Below are 15,503 nucleotides of genomic sequence, written 5' to 3'. Positions count from 1 at the left end.
TCATCTTGATGAAAGACATCTTTTTTTTTTTTTTTTAAGATTTTATTTATTTATTTGACAGAGAGAGATCACAAGCAGGCAGAGAGGCAGGCAGAGAGAGAGAGAGGAGGAAGCAGGCTCCCTGCAGAGCAGAGAGCCCGATGCGGGGCTCGATCCCAGGACCCCGGGATCATGACCTGAGCCGAAGGCAGAGGCCTTAACCCACTGAGCCACCCAGGCGCCCCGATGAAAGACATCTTTACAAAAGACATGAACCTTGATTACAGGCATTATATAGCTAGATAGAAGGAAAGAACAGCAGCATTTCAGGTAAAGGAAGGAGGTTTTGAGGCCGTGACATAGGCGGTCTTTGAATAAAAGTCAAGCCTGCCTGGAGTGGAGGCTGCCTCCTTCTTCCCATTGAAAATCACACTGAGTTGCTGTGAGTTCACCTTTCCCACTGAAAATCACACTGAGCCACATGGGTGGCTCAGCCATTAAGCGTCTGCCTTCGGCTTAGGTCCTGATCCCAGGGTCCTGGGATTGAGTCCTGGGGTCAGGCTCCCTGCTCAGCCGGGGAGCCTGCTTCTCCCTCTCCTATTCCCCCTGTTTGTGTTCCCTCTCTCACTGTGTCTCTCTCTCTCAAATAAATAAATAAATTAAAAAAAAATCACTCTGGATTGCTAAAGGAGGAACCAAGTATTAGGGATCTAAAAGGCAAACACAGAATTCATTATACTTGAAGCAGTCATTACAGGTTTCTTATATGGATTCAACTGTAACTTTGAAACTGTACTTTATAACATAAACAGATCCTCGACCATTTCCTAGAATGCTCCTTCCTTGTCAGCTGAACTTGGCTTAGAGTTGTGGCAGTAGGGAAAAAAGAGGAATGAGTGACAGAATTCAGAGGAGGAAAATTCAAAAGAAAATCCCTAGTCGTCCAATCTGAGAGCCCACAAGAACGATGACAGCCTTATTTATTTATTTGTGTGTGTGTGTGTGTGTGTGAGAGAGAGAGAGAGAGAGAGAGAGGGTGAGAGAGAGAGAGAGAGGGCACACAAGTATGGGGAGTGGCAGGCAGAGGGAGAAGCAGGATCCCTGTTGAGCCAGAGGCCTGATGTGGGACTCAGTCCCAGGACCCTGGGATCATGACCTGAGCTGAAGGCAGACATTTAACTGAAGGAGCCACCCGGCATCCCCAATGACAGCTCTTGATCACCCCCTCAGTGGCTCTTTGAACATGTGCCTGTGGAAAGCAAGAGATGGTCTTAATGACATTGGTGCTTAGTATGTTGGTGTTTAATTTATAATATTAGGGGTGCCTGGGTGCTCAGTGGGTTAAAGCCTCTGCCTTCAGCTCAGGTCGTGATCCCAGGTTCCTGGGATCAAGCCCCGCATCAGGCTCTCTGCTCAGCGGGGAGCCTGCTTCCTTCTCTCTCTCTCTGCCTGCTTCTCTGCCTACTTGTGATTTCTCTGTCAAATAAATAAATAAAATCTTTTTAAAAAATAAATAAATAAATAAATAAAATCTTTAAAAAATTTATAAGATTAGGGGCGCCTGGGTGGCTCAGTGGGTTAAGCCGCTGCCTTCAGCTCAGGTCATGATCTCAGAGTCCTGGGATAGAGCCCCGCATCGGGCTCTCTGCTCGGCAGGGAGCCTGCTTCCTCCTCTCTCTCTGCCTGCCTCTCTGCCTACTTGTGATCTCTCTGTCAAATAAATAAATAAAATCTAAAAAAAAAAAAAAATTTATAAGATTAATAAATTGCATGACTCTAAAAATGGTTTTTAAACCCCTTTCAACAATGTAACTCTGAGTCCATCTCCCATCCTGATCTTAAAAATCTTCAAAGTCCTTGAATATCCACATACAAAAAAGATTTGTTTTAAAAGGTTAAGATGATGACCCAGCAATTGCACTACTGGGTATTTACCCTAAAGATACAAACGTAGTGATCCGAAGGGGCACGTGCACCCGAATGTTTATAGCAGCAACGTCTACAATAGCCAAACTATGGAAAGAACCTAGGTGTCCAACAACAGATGAATGGATAAAGAAGATGTGGTATATATACACAATGGAATACTATGCAGCCATCAAAAGAAATGAAATCTTGCCAGTTGCGATGACGTGGATGGAACTAGAGGGTATCATGCTTAGCAAAATCAGTCGGAGAAAGACAACTATCATATGATCTCCCTGATATGAGGAAGTGGAGATGCAACATGGGGGGGTTAAGGGGGTAGGAGAAGAATAAATGAAACAAGATGGGATTGGGAGGGAGACAAACCATAAGTGACTCTTAATCTCACAAAACAAACTGAGGCTTGCTGGGGGGAGGGGGGTTGGGAGAGGGGGGTGGTGTTATGGACATTGGGGAGGGTATGCGCTAAGGTGAGTGCTGTGAAGTGTGTAAAGCTGGCGATTCACAGACCTGTACCCCTGGGGATAAAAATATATTATATGTTTATAAAAAAATAAATTAAAAAAATTTTAAAAAAAGGTTAAGATGGCAAATTTTATATTGTGTTTATATTTTTAAAGATTTTATTTATCTATTTGAAGAGAGAGAGAGCACAAGCAGGGCTAAGGGAGAAGGAGAAGCAGGTTCCCCACCAAGCAGAAAGTCAGATGCAGGGCTCAATCCCAGGACTCTGGGATCATGACCTGAGCTGAAGGCAGACACTCAACTGGCTGAGCCACCCAGGAACCCCTATGTTATGTATGTTGGGTCACAATGAAAAAAAATCCCCCCCCCAAAGATAGGTTGTTCATTCTACTGTACTTTCAAAAACCTGCATTTGAAAATATACCAATTATGGCGTCTACGGCCATACCACCCTGAACGCCCCGATCTCGTCTGAAAATATACCAATTATGGCAAGACGGCAGCAGAGGAAGATCCTGAACTCACCTCTTTTCTTCAAAACACCAAATCTGCTGCTACATATGGATCATTTCTCTCTGAAAAAGATCTGAAAATTAAATGAACTGCTTCTCCCTCCAAAAAAGGATTAAAAAAAAAAAAAAAAACAACCCACAATGGGACAGGTAGGAGAGGTAGAGACAGTCTTGCCAAAAACCTCATTTCCAGCTCAGTGACACACAGTAGGGAGGGATCTCACCCGCCTGGTACTTCTTCCAGAGGAGTGTTTGTATTATCCATCAGGCACCTCAACCCTTGGGATCTGCACCAGAGAGATGAGCCTCCAAAGCATCTGGGTTAGAAAACAAACAGGGCTGATATCCAAGGGACCCAAAGTGGTATATGGAACTGAAATTATCCTTTTAAAGGGCCCTCATGTGGTCTCACTTGCCACAGCACTCAGGGAAAAAACAGCAGGTTGAAAAGTGCCCAGGTCTGTATGTGAAGGAGCTTCATTTGCTAACATAAAAGCATCTGCTTGGGGGGCAGGGAACAGCTGAAACCCTCCCCAGAGATGGAGGTGTTGGCAGATGCCACTTTTGCACTTTCCACCTATCCTGCCAGCGCAGGTGGGCAAGCTCCCACGTGGCACTCTCCTGCTGCCACACTAAGACAGCTGGGGGTGCACAGTGGTTGCACTATCCGACCGCCTTGCTGAGGTCACAGAGTGCAGGTGGCTGCAGCACTCCCATGGTCCCTAGCCAGGGCGGGCAGACACAAATGGCTGTGGCATTGTCCTGCTCCCAGGCTAAAGCCGGTACAGGCACACAAAGAATTCTCCCAGTGTATTCCTGAAGCTCACAGATGTGTGCAGTCAAGACATTTTCCTGCTGCCTTTCCAATGCCAGTAAGTACGCCCCCACCTTTCATACTCTCCAGCCGTCTAGCTAAAACTATGGGTGCTAGCGGGGGCCCCCTTGATCAGCTGGCCCTGGTGGCCAAAGGGGCTGGCATATCTGAGCTCCACAGGAATGTAACAATTAGAGAGACAGTTCTTGGCCAGCCACGCCTCCCTCCCTGCTCAGGGCACTGAATAGACAGTGGACTGGAGGTATCTGGTTGGGTCAGTCAGCTGAGTGACCGACCCTTGGTTTCAGCTCAGGTCATGATCTCGAGGTCATGATTTCAGGTCATGTTATGGAGCCCTGCATCAGGCTGTACACTCAGCATGGAGTCTGTTTGAAATTCTCTCCCCCACCCTCCTTTGTCCATCCCCTTGCTTGTACACTCTCTTCCTAAAATAAAAATTAATAAACAGCAGACTGAAACACAACCCCAGTCTTGTGAAAAATGCCTATTTATTTAGTTTGGAGCTGCAGCCTGAGGGACAGACTTTAGGCTTCCCAAACATCTAGAGTCTAAGTAGGAACACCCAGGGAATGTAAGCAGGGAGATACCATTCTCAACACTCCCTTGGCCTCACAACAGCTCAACAAGACCACCCAGAAGGAAGCTTATACACTCATTTGGAGTCCCAAGTTTTGCAACTGTCACTCAGAGAGTACCTCCAGATCTCCTGGTCTTGAGGCCAGCAGGAATTATGACTGCAGCCCCACAGTACTATATGTATTTGCATATTTTCAAAGCTGCTACCAGGGTGCCTGGCTGGTTCTGCTGGTAGAGCATGTGACTCTTGATCTTAGGTTGTGAGTTTGAGTCCCAGGTTAGATGTAGAGATTACTTAAAAATAAAATCTTAAGGGGGAAAAAAAAAAGGTGATACCTGAAGGCTTTGCTTCCAATATGCTTCAAACTAAGTGCAAAATGAGATTCCTCCCCTTGGAACACTGACAACTCTTGGCACACCCTCAACAACAGGACATTAGAATAAATCAGGCAGTTTAGACTATCACAAAGGTTCCAGAGACAAACAAGAATGAGGGCAAAGTTAAACTAGAATATTTATCACCTACCAAGGTCACTCCTTCAAGACTGAGAGAGGTAGCTCTTTTGTCTAATACATAGAAACAGAGTTAAGCAAAATGAGAAAGTATGTTGCAAATGAAAGAACAACATAAACCTCAGAAAAAGACCTTAATAATACAAAGATAAGTAATCTAGGCTATAAAGAATTCAAAGTAATGACCATAAAAATACTCAATGAACTTGGGAGAAGAATGAACATAGGTAGAACTTCAATAAAGGGAACTAGAAAATATTTACAAAGTACCAACAGAAGTTGCAGAGGTAAAGAATACAATAACTGGGGGCGCCTGGGTGGCTCAGGGGGTTAAAGCCTCTGCCTTCGGCTCAGGTCATGATCCCAGGGTCCTGGGATCGAGCCCCACATCAGGCTCTCTGCTCAGCGGGGAGCCTGCTTCCCCCTCTCTCTCTGCCTGCTTCTCTGCCTACTTGTGATCTCTGTCAAATAAATAAATAAAATCTTAAAAAAAAAAAAAGAATACAATAACTGAACTGAAAAAATATACTTCAATAGAGGGTTCAACAGCAAACTGGATGAAGTAGAATGAATCAGTAAGCTGCAAGGCAAGGCAATGGAATCCACCCAGACTATTTTTTCCAAATAGGAAATATTTTTTTATCTAGAAAAAATATTTTTTCCTATTTTCCAAATAGGAAAAAGAAAAGAAAAGAAAAAAAAAGTGGTGTGTGTGTGTGTGTGTGTGTGTGTGTGTGTGTGTGTGCCTGGTGGCTCAGTTGGTTAAGTGACTGCCTTCAGCTCAGGTCATGTCCCAGAATCCTGGGACTGAGTCCCACATCAGGCTCCCAGCTCCATGGGAAGTTCGCTTCTCCCTCTGACCTTCTCCCCATCATGCTCTCTCTCACTTTCTCATTCTGAAATAAATAAATAAAATCTTTAAAGAAAAAGAAACAGTGCAGATAACTTAAGAAACTTATGTGAGGGGCACCTGGGTGGCTCAGTGGGTTAAGCCACTGCCTTCGGCTCAGGTCATGATCCCAGGTCCTGGGTTTGAGCCCCGCGTCCGGCTTTCTGCTCAGCAGGGAGCCTGCTTCCTCCTCTCTCTCTGCCTGCCTCTCTGCTTACTTGTGATTTCTCTCTGTCAAATAAATAAATAAAATCTTAAAAAAAAAAAAAAAAGAAACTTATGTGAAATAACATTCACATTATTGGGGTCCCAGAAAGAGAAGACAGAAAGGGGCAGAAACTTATTTGAAGAAATAATAACTGAAAACTTCTCTAAAACTTCCTATGAAAGAAAACATCCAGGTTCAGGAAGCCCAGAAAGTTCCAAATAAGATGAACCCAAAAAGATCCACAGAAAACATATAATTAAAATGACAAAAGTTAAAGATAAAGAGAGACTCTTAAAAGCAGCAAGAGAAAAACAAATTGTTACTATACATGAAACCCTATAGAGGTACCAGCAGAAATACTGCAGGCCAGAAGGAAGAAACATGACATATTCAAAGTCAGGAAAAAACATCCAACCAAGAATACTCTATCCAGCAAGGTTATCATTCAGAAATGAAGGTGAGATGCAGAGATTTCCAGAGAAGTGAAAACTAAAGGAGTTCACTACTAAATCAGCCTTATAAGAAATGTTAAGGAGACTTCTTTAATCTGAAAAGAAGTAGCACTAATTAATACAAGACAACATATAAAAGTAAAAATCTCATTGGAAAGGGCAAATATATACAAAGTAGTGGATTAACCATGTATAAAGCTAATGTGAAGGTTAAAAGTAAAAAAGAGTAAAATTAAACCACATAGTTAAAGGATACATAAAATTAAAAAAAAGTAAAATGTGATATCAAAACCAAAATGTTATGGGTGACTGAAAAGTAGAGTTTTAGAATGTGTTCATATTTAAGTTACTATCAACTTAAGATAGACTGTTACATACATAAGATAATATATATGAACCTCACAGTAAAGAGAAGTCAAAAAACTTATAGAAAATACACAAAAGAAAATGACAAAGTAATTTAAATATAACACTGAAGAAAGTTTCAGACCACAAGGGAAGAAAGAAAGAGACAAAGAAAGGAACTGAGAGGAACAATAAAAACAGCCAGAAAAAAAATTAACAAATGACAATAAATACACACCTATCCATAATTACTTTAAATATATATGGACTAACTTCTCCACTCAAAATGAATGGACGGCTGAATGAATTAAAAAAAAAAACACAACACGGGGCACTTGGGTGGCTCAGATGGTTGGGTGTCTGCCTTCAGCTCAGGTCATGATGTTCAGGTCCTGGGATCCAGCCCCATGTCAGGCTCCCGGCTCTGTGGAGAGTCGGCTTCTCCCTCTCCCTCTGCCTCTCCCCCTGCTTGTCCTCTCTCTGTCTCTGTCTCTCTCTCAAATGAATAAATAAAATCTTAAAAAAAAAAAAATTAAAAAAAAAAAAGACACATCTATATACTGTTTAGAAGAAACTCACTTGAGAAGTAAAAATAAACAGAGACTGAAAGGGAGGGGATGGAAGAAGATATTCCATGCTAATGGAAACAAAAAGAAACTGGTAAAACTATACTTGTATTAGACAAAATAGACTTTTTTTTAAATTTTAAAAATTTTTAAGTAGGCTCCATGTCCATCATGGGGCTTGAGCTCATGACCCTGAAATCAAGAGTTGCATGCACCACTGACTGAGTCAGCCAGGTGTCCCCAGACAAAATATAGACTTTAAAACAAATACTGTAATAAAAGACAAAGTGGAAGGTGGGGCACCTGGGTGTCTCAGTGGGTTAAAGCCTCTGCCTTCGGCTCGGGTCATGATCTCAGGGTCCTGGGATCGAGCCACCTCAGGCTCTCTGCTCAGCAGGGAGCCTGCTTCTCCCTCTCTCTCTGCCTATCTCTGTGCCTACTTGTGATCTCTGTCAAATAAATAAATAAAATATTAAAAAAAAAAGACAAAGAGGGGCACTATATAATGATAAAAGGGTCAATCCAGCAGGAAAATATAAGATTTATAAATACATATGCATCCAACATGGGAGCACCAAAATATATAAAGCAAATATTAACATCTAAAGGGAGAAACTGACAGCAATACGCTAATAGTAGAGGACCTTCACATTCCACTTACAACAATGGATGAATTATCCAGTCAGAAAATCAATAAGAAAACATCAACTTTAAATGACAAATTAGACCAGAAGGACTAATATAGACATATACCAAACATTCCATCCACAAGCAGCAGAATACACATTCTTCTCAAGTGCACATGGAATATTCTCCAGAAGAGACCACATGTTAGGCCACAAAACAAATCTCAATAAATTCAAGAAGATAGAAAGCATATCAAGTATCTCTTCTGACCACAATGAAATGAAACTAGAATTCAATTACAAGAAAAAGACTGAAAAAACTACAACTATGTGGTGACTAAACAACACATTCCTGAACAACTGCTGGGTGAAAAAAGGAATCAAAGGAGAAATTAAAAAAAAAAAAAAACAAACCCAGAGACAAATGAAAACAGATATATGACATACCATAATCTATGGGATGCAGCAAAAGTGGTTTTAAGAGGGAAGTTCATAGGTTCATAGCAACACAGACCTACCTCAAGAAACAAGAAAAATTTCAAATAAACATTTTAACTTTACACCTAAAAGGGAACTAAAAAAGAAAAAGCAAAGCCCAAAATTAGAAGGAAGGAGACAACTGGGGTGCCTGGGTGGCTCAGGTCATGATCTCAGGGTCCTGGGATGTAGCCAAACATCAGGCTCCCTGATGTGCAGGAAGTGTGCTTGTCCCTCTCCCTTTCCTTCTGCCACACCCCCACACCTGCTCTCTCTGTCTCTCTCTCAAATAAATAAATAAAATCTTTATTTTTAAAAAAAATTTTAATTTAAATTAAAAAAAATAAATTTTATTTATTTATTTGAGAGACAGAGAGAGAGCAAGCATGAGTGAGTAAGAGCCGGGGGAGGGGTAGCAGGAGAGGGAGAAACAGACTTCCTGCCTAGCAGAGAGCCCAGTGTGGGACTCGATCCCAGCACCCTGGGATCATGACCTGAGCTGAAGGCAGACACTTAACTGACTGAGCCATCCAGGAGCCACAATAAATAAAATCTTTAAAAAAAAAGAAAAGAATAAAAAAAGTAAAAGAAAGGATACATGGAACTAAGATCTGGTTCTTTAAAAGATATACAAAACTGACAAACCTTAAGCTAGACTCACCAAGAAAAAGGAGGACCCAAATAAATAAAACCAGAAATGAAAGAGGAGAAGTTGCAATTGATACCACAGAAGTACAAAAGATCATAAGGGGATACCATGAGCAATGATATGACAAAATATTGGACAACTTAGAAAAAATGACTACATTCCTAGAAACTTAAAATCTTCCAAGACTGAATCATGAAGAGATAGAAAATCTGAATAGTAAGGAGTTTTATTTTATTTTATTTTATATTTTTTAAAGATTTTTTTTTTTTTTTTTTTTTTTTTTTTTTTTTTTGACAGAGAGATCACAAGCAGGCAGAGAGGCAGGCAGAGAGAGAGGAGGAAGCAGGCTCCCCGAGAGAGCAGAGAGCCCGATGCGGGGCTCGACCCCAGGACTCCGAGATCATGACCTGAGCCGAAGGCAGCGGCTTAACCCACTGAGCCACCCAGGCGCCCCAGTAAGGAGTTTTAATCACTAATCAAAAACTTCCCAACAAATAAAAGCCCAAGACCAGATGGCTTTACTGGTGAATTCTACCATTCAAAGAAGATTTAATATCTATCCTTCTCAAACTCTTCCAGAAATCTGGAGAGGAAGGAATACTTCCAAACTCATTTTATGAGGCCAGCATTATCCTGATACCAAAACCAGACAAGACAACACACACACACACACACAATTATAGGCCAGGGGTGCCTGGCTGGCTGGCTCAGTTGGTAAAGCATGTGATTCCTAATTCAGAGGTTGTTAAGTTTGAGCCCCACATTGGGTACAGAGATCAATAAAAAATAAAATCTGAAAGAAAGCAAGAAAGAGAGAAGGAAGGAAGGAAAGAAAAAGAAAGAAAGAAAGATAGAAAGATAGAAAGAAAGAAAGAAGATAAATAAATTACAGGCTGATATCCCTGATAAACATAGTTACAAAAAATCCTCAACAAAATGTTAGCAAATCGAATTCAACCATATATTCAAAAGATCATACACCATGATCTAATGGTATTTAGTCCAGAGATCCAAGAATGGTTTAATATCCTCATATCAATAAATGTGATATACCACATTAAAAAAATGAAAGATTAAAATATAATCATGATATCAATAAATTTAGAAGGACACCTGGGTGGCTCAGTGGGTTAAAGCCTCTGCCTTCGGCTCAGGTCATGATCCCAGGGTCCTGAGATCGAGCCCCGAATCAGGCTCTCTGCTTGGCAGGGAGTCTGCTTCCCTTCCTCTCTTTCTGCCTACTGGTGATCTCTGTCTGTCAAATAAATAAATAAATAAAATCTTAAAAAAAAATAGATTTAGAAAAAGCATTTGACAAAAGTCAACCTTCATTTATGATTGCAAACTCTCAACAGGGGCACCTGGGTGGCTCAGTGGGTTAAAGCCTCTGCCTTTGGCTCAGGTCATGATCCCAGGGTCCTGGGATCGAGCCCCACATTGGGCTCTCTGCTCAGCAGGGAGCCTGCTTCCCCCTCTCTCTCTGCCTGCCTCTCTGCCTACTTGTGATCTCTGTCTGTCAAATAAATAAACTCTAAAAAAACAAAACAAAAAAAACCTCTCAACAAAGACAGCATAGAGAGAATGTACCTCAGCATACATAAAGACCATATATGACAAATACATAGCTAATATTACACTTAATGGTAAAAAACTGCAAGCTGAAAGCTTTTTCCTTTACGATCAGAAAAAAACAAGAATGCCCACTCTCCCCACTTTTTCTCTTTATGTATTTATTTTTCAGTAATCTCTACACCCAATATGACTTAAACTCACAATCCCAAAAGCAAGAGTCACATGCTCTTCTGACTGAGCTGGCCAGGTACCACCGTCCCCAATTTTATTCAACATAGTATTTGCAGTCTTTGCCACAGCAACTAGGCAAAAAGAGGAAGTAAAGGCATACAAAATGGAAAGGAAGAAGTAAAATTGACACTATTTGCAGATGACATAATGCTATATATGGAAAACCCTAAAGACACCACCAAAAAACTATTAGAAATAATGAATTTGGTTAATTTGTAGGATATAAAATTAATGTACAAAAATCGTTGCATTTCTATATATCAATAATGTATCATCAGAAAGAGAAATAAAAAAAAACAATCCGATTTACAACTGTACTAGAAAAAATAAAAAACCTAGGGAAAAATTTAACCTAGGAGATGAAAGACCTGTACCCTGAAAAATATAAGACACTGATGAAAGAAATTCAAGATATTGAAAAATATTCCATGCACATGGATTGGAAGTATAAATATTGTTACAATGTCCATATTACCCAAAATAATCTTCAGATTCAATGCAAGCCTTATCAAAATTCCAGTGGCAGTTGGACTAGGACAAATAATACTAAAATTTATATGGAACCACAAAAGACCCTGAATGGCCAAAACAGTCTTGAGAAAGAAGAACAAAGCCAGAGGTATCACATTCCCTGGTTTCAAACAATACTACAGGGGCGCCTGGGTGGCTCAGTGGGTTAAGCCACTGCCTTCGGCTCAGGTCATGATCTCAGGGTCCTGGGATCGAGCCCCGCATCGGGCTCTCTGCTCAGCAGGGAGCCTGCTTCCTCCTCTCTCTCTCTGCCTGCCTCTCTGCCTGCTTGTGATCTCTCTGTCAAATAAATAAATAAAATCTTTAAAAAAAAAAAACAATACTACAAAGTTATAGCAATCAAAATAGTATGGTATTAGAACAAAAGCAGACACATGGATCAGTGAATCAGGAAAGAGAACTCAGAAGTAACCCCCACATATATGGCCAATTAACTTATGACAGAGTAGGCAAGAATATACAATGGGGAAAGGATAGTCTCTCTAGTAATGTTATACAAACTGGAGAGCTACATGCAAAAGAATGAAACTGGACCATTATCTTGCACCATTTATAAAAATTAACACAACTTGAATGCAAGACCTGAAACCATCAAACTCCCAGAATAAAACAGGTAGTAATGTCCTTGACATCGGTATTAGTGATTTTTTTTGGGGGGGATCCGACTCCAAAGGCAAGGGCTATAAAAGCAAAAATAAATAAGTGGGACTACATCAAAATGAAAAGCTTCCGCGCAGCAAAGGAAACCAGCAGCAAAGGCAAAATTCACCCTACCGAGTGGAAAAAGATATTTGCAAATTATATACCTGATGAAGGGCTAATATCCAAAACATATAAAAAATTCATACAACTCAGGGGCACCTGGGTGGCTCAGTGGGTTAAGCCTCTACATTTCGGCTCGGGTCATGGTCTCAGGGTCCTGGGATTGAGCCCTGCATCAGGTTCTCTGCTCAGCGGGGAGCCTGTTTCCTGCCTGTCTCTCTGCCTATCTCTCTGCCTGCCTCTCTGCCTACTTGTGACCTCTCTGTCAAATAAATAAGTAATATCTTTTAAAAAAAACTCATACAACTCAATAACAACCCAATTTTAAATTTTTTTTTAAGATTTTTATTTATTTATTTGACAGAGAGAAATCACAAGTAGGCAGAGAGGCAGGCAGAGAGAGAGGAGGAAGCAGGCTCCCCGCTGAGCAGAAAGCCCGATGTGGGGCTTGAACCCAGGACCTGGGATCATGACCTGAGCCGAAGGCAGCGGCTTAACCCACTGAGCCACCCAGGCGCCCCAACAACCCAATTTTAAAATGGGCAGAAGATCTGAATAGATAGTTCTCCAAAAAAGACATACAGAAGGTTAACAGATACATGAAAAGATGCTCAATATCACTAATCATCAGGTAAATGCAAGTCAAAACCATAACAAAATATCACCACATACCTGTCAGAATAGCTATTATCAAAAAGACAAGAAATAACATGGTTAGGCGAGGAGGTAGAGGACAAGAAACTCTTGTGGACTGTTGGCAAGAATGTAAATTGGTGCTGTCATAATGGAAAACTGTATGGAGATTCCTAAAAAAATTAAAAATAGCACTAGTGTGTGATGAAGCAATTTCAGTGCTGGGTATTCTAACTGAAGAAAAAGAAAACACTAATTCGAAGAGATATATTTGTTGCAGTATTATTTACTGTAGCCAAAATATGGAAATAGCCCAAGTGTCCTTTGATGGATGAATGGATAAAGAAGATACGGTATATACACAATGGAATATTACTCAGCTATTAAGAAGAATGGAATTTTGCCACTTGCCACAACATGGATGGACCTGGAGGGTATTCTGCTAAGTGAAATAAGTCAGACAGAGAAAGACAAACACCACATGATTTCTCTTATATGTGAAACCTAAAACACAAAACAAACAAAACAAAACAAAGCCCAGACTCCTAGATATAGAAGACAAATTGGTGGTTGCCAGAGGAGAAGAGGATTGCTGGGTGGAGATATGGGTGAAGGGGTCAAGAAGTACAAACTTCCAGTACTAAAATAAATAAGTCATGGGGATATAATGTACAGCTCAGGGAAATACAGTCGATAACATTGTGTTAACTTTGTATGGTAATGGATGGTAATGAGACTTATTGTGGTTATTATTTTGCAATGTATCCAAATGCTGAATTACTAAATTATAAAACTGAAGCTAAAATAATATTGTTGATTATACCTCAATTAAAAAAAGAAGAAAAGGAAAATCTACCAGACACGTTCTATAAATATTTGCACCAAGAGCTAAAGTTTATAAAAACACTTAATGTCCTTTAGAAAATTAAATGAACCATTTTGATTAATGTAGAATTTATTCTAGTATATTACAAACATAGAAATATTAAGGGCAGATCAACACCTACCAAAATGTCTGGAATGGTCAATGGGCAGATGGGGCTGGAGACTTCTAGTCTTGAATTAAAAATAAATCTTCAGGGGCGCCTGGGTGGCTCAGTGGGTTAAGCCTCTGCCTTCGGCTCAGGTCACGATCTCAGGGTCCTGGGATCGAGCCCCGCATCAGGCTCTCTGCTCGGCAGGGAGCCTGCTTCCTCCTCTCTCTCTCTCTCTGCCTGCCTCTCTGCCTACTGTGATCTCTCTCTGTCAAATAAATAAATAAAATCTTAAAAAAAAAATTAAAAAAAAATAAAAATAAAAAAATAAAAATAAAAATAAATCTTCAGAGTTGGGTACACACCTGTATTTCCAATCATTTCTGGGGGGGAAAAAGCCGTGAATCAGATTTTAAGAAAACTGGAACTGGAAAGAGATGTTAACAAACAAAGGGGGAAAATCTTGGGAAGAAAAAAATGGTTTAAAAAGAAGTACTACAGGGGCGCCTGGGTGGCTCAGTGGGTTGGAGCCTCTGCCTTTGGCTCAGGTCATGATCCCAGGATCCTGGGATCGAGCCCCACATCGGGCTCTCTGCTCCACGGGGAGCCTGCTTCCTCCTCTCTCTCTCTCTGCCTGCCTCTCCACCTACTTGTGATCCCTGTCTGTCAAATAAATAAATAAAATCTTAAAAAAAAAAAAAAAAAGAAGTACTACAGATTTAGGGTAAAAGAAAACTGGTATAAATGGTATATATGGTAAGGAAAGAATTCCATGTTTATCTCAGTCAGCATGGGTGAGAGGCATGTATTTTATTGCCTAGAATACTCTCAGATCATTTTTTTAAAAGATTTTATTTATTTATTTGAGAGCAAGAGAGAGAGCATGAGCATGGGGTCGGGGGTGGCAGAGGGAGAAGCCGACTCCTGAGCGGGGAGCCCAAAGTGGGCTTCGATCCCAGGATCCTGAGATCATGACCCAAGCTGATGCCTAACCAGCCACCCAGGTGCCCCTCAGATAATTTTTTGTAAGGTTTTGTTTTTTTTTTTCTTTAGAATCTTACTCTGGGAGAAAGTGATCGAAATGTTGGGGTACAGAAAACACAAAGCATAGAAAAGTCCTTAACTGTTAGTTATAAAATTTTATGTATATTTATCACATATTACTTATATTTGTGCTATTATAGGCATCTTTTTGAGAATTCAGAGGAAGTCCTATTTTTTAGAAATATAAAACTAATAAAAAATGCAGGATAAAATCACTAGATGTATATGCAAAGAATTTAATTAACATAGGTTTAATATTTTAAAAATATTAAATTCATATTCACCATTTATTGTTGCCCATAATGTGCTATGTACTGACACCTACATGTCAAACATAGTCTACTAATAGTAATAATAATTTAGGGCAAGTAGTTAGCAATATATAAATTTTGTAGTTTAACAAATAAAAAATTAAGTTGTATTCCAGGCAAGAGACAATTAATTGATGATAATATTTACATGAAAATCAAACATAATATTCATAATAAATGAATATTATCATTTTCCTATTAAGTAACAGTTTTTCCCTCCCACTTTCATTGAGATATAAATGACATAGAAGTCTGTATTAAAGTACATAGTATAATGATTTGATATATGCATTACAAAATGAATACCACAATTTTAGTTAACATCCATCACCTCACATAGTTACAATTTTTTTTATTATGAGGACTTTTAAGATCTATTATCTTAGCAACCTTCAAATATACAATATGTATAACATAGTTTGAAATA

General features: G+C 40.0%; 1 protein-coding gene across 4 annotated transcripts in view; it reads right to left on the bottom strand.

The window, feature by feature from the left end:
- Positions 1 to 15,503, bottom strand: part of LOC125104832 (translation initiation factor IF-2-like) — a 53,201-nt gene that overhangs the window by 34,717 nt on the left and 2,981 nt on the right. The window contains exon 2 of one of the 4 annotated variants that reach the window (XM_047737669.1): positions 3,065 to 3,199. The exons of the other annotated variants lie outside the window; for them this stretch is intronic. The gene's annotated coding sequence lies outside the window, so the exon portion shown is untranslated. Of the gene's footprint in view, positions 1 to 3,064; positions 3,200 to 15,503 lie in introns of those variants that run through there. 4 annotated transcript variants of the gene reach the window in all.

Source organism: Lutra lutra, chromosome 7 (genome assembly GCF_902655055.1).
Source record: "Lutra lutra chromosome 7, mLutLut1.2, whole genome shotgun sequence".
NCBI classification, from domain to species: Eukaryota; Metazoa; Chordata; class Mammalia; order Carnivora; family Mustelidae; genus Lutra; species Lutra lutra.
The sequence above is the reverse complement of the archived record's forward strand: the minus strand, read 5'-3'. Positions and strand labels throughout refer to the sequence as shown.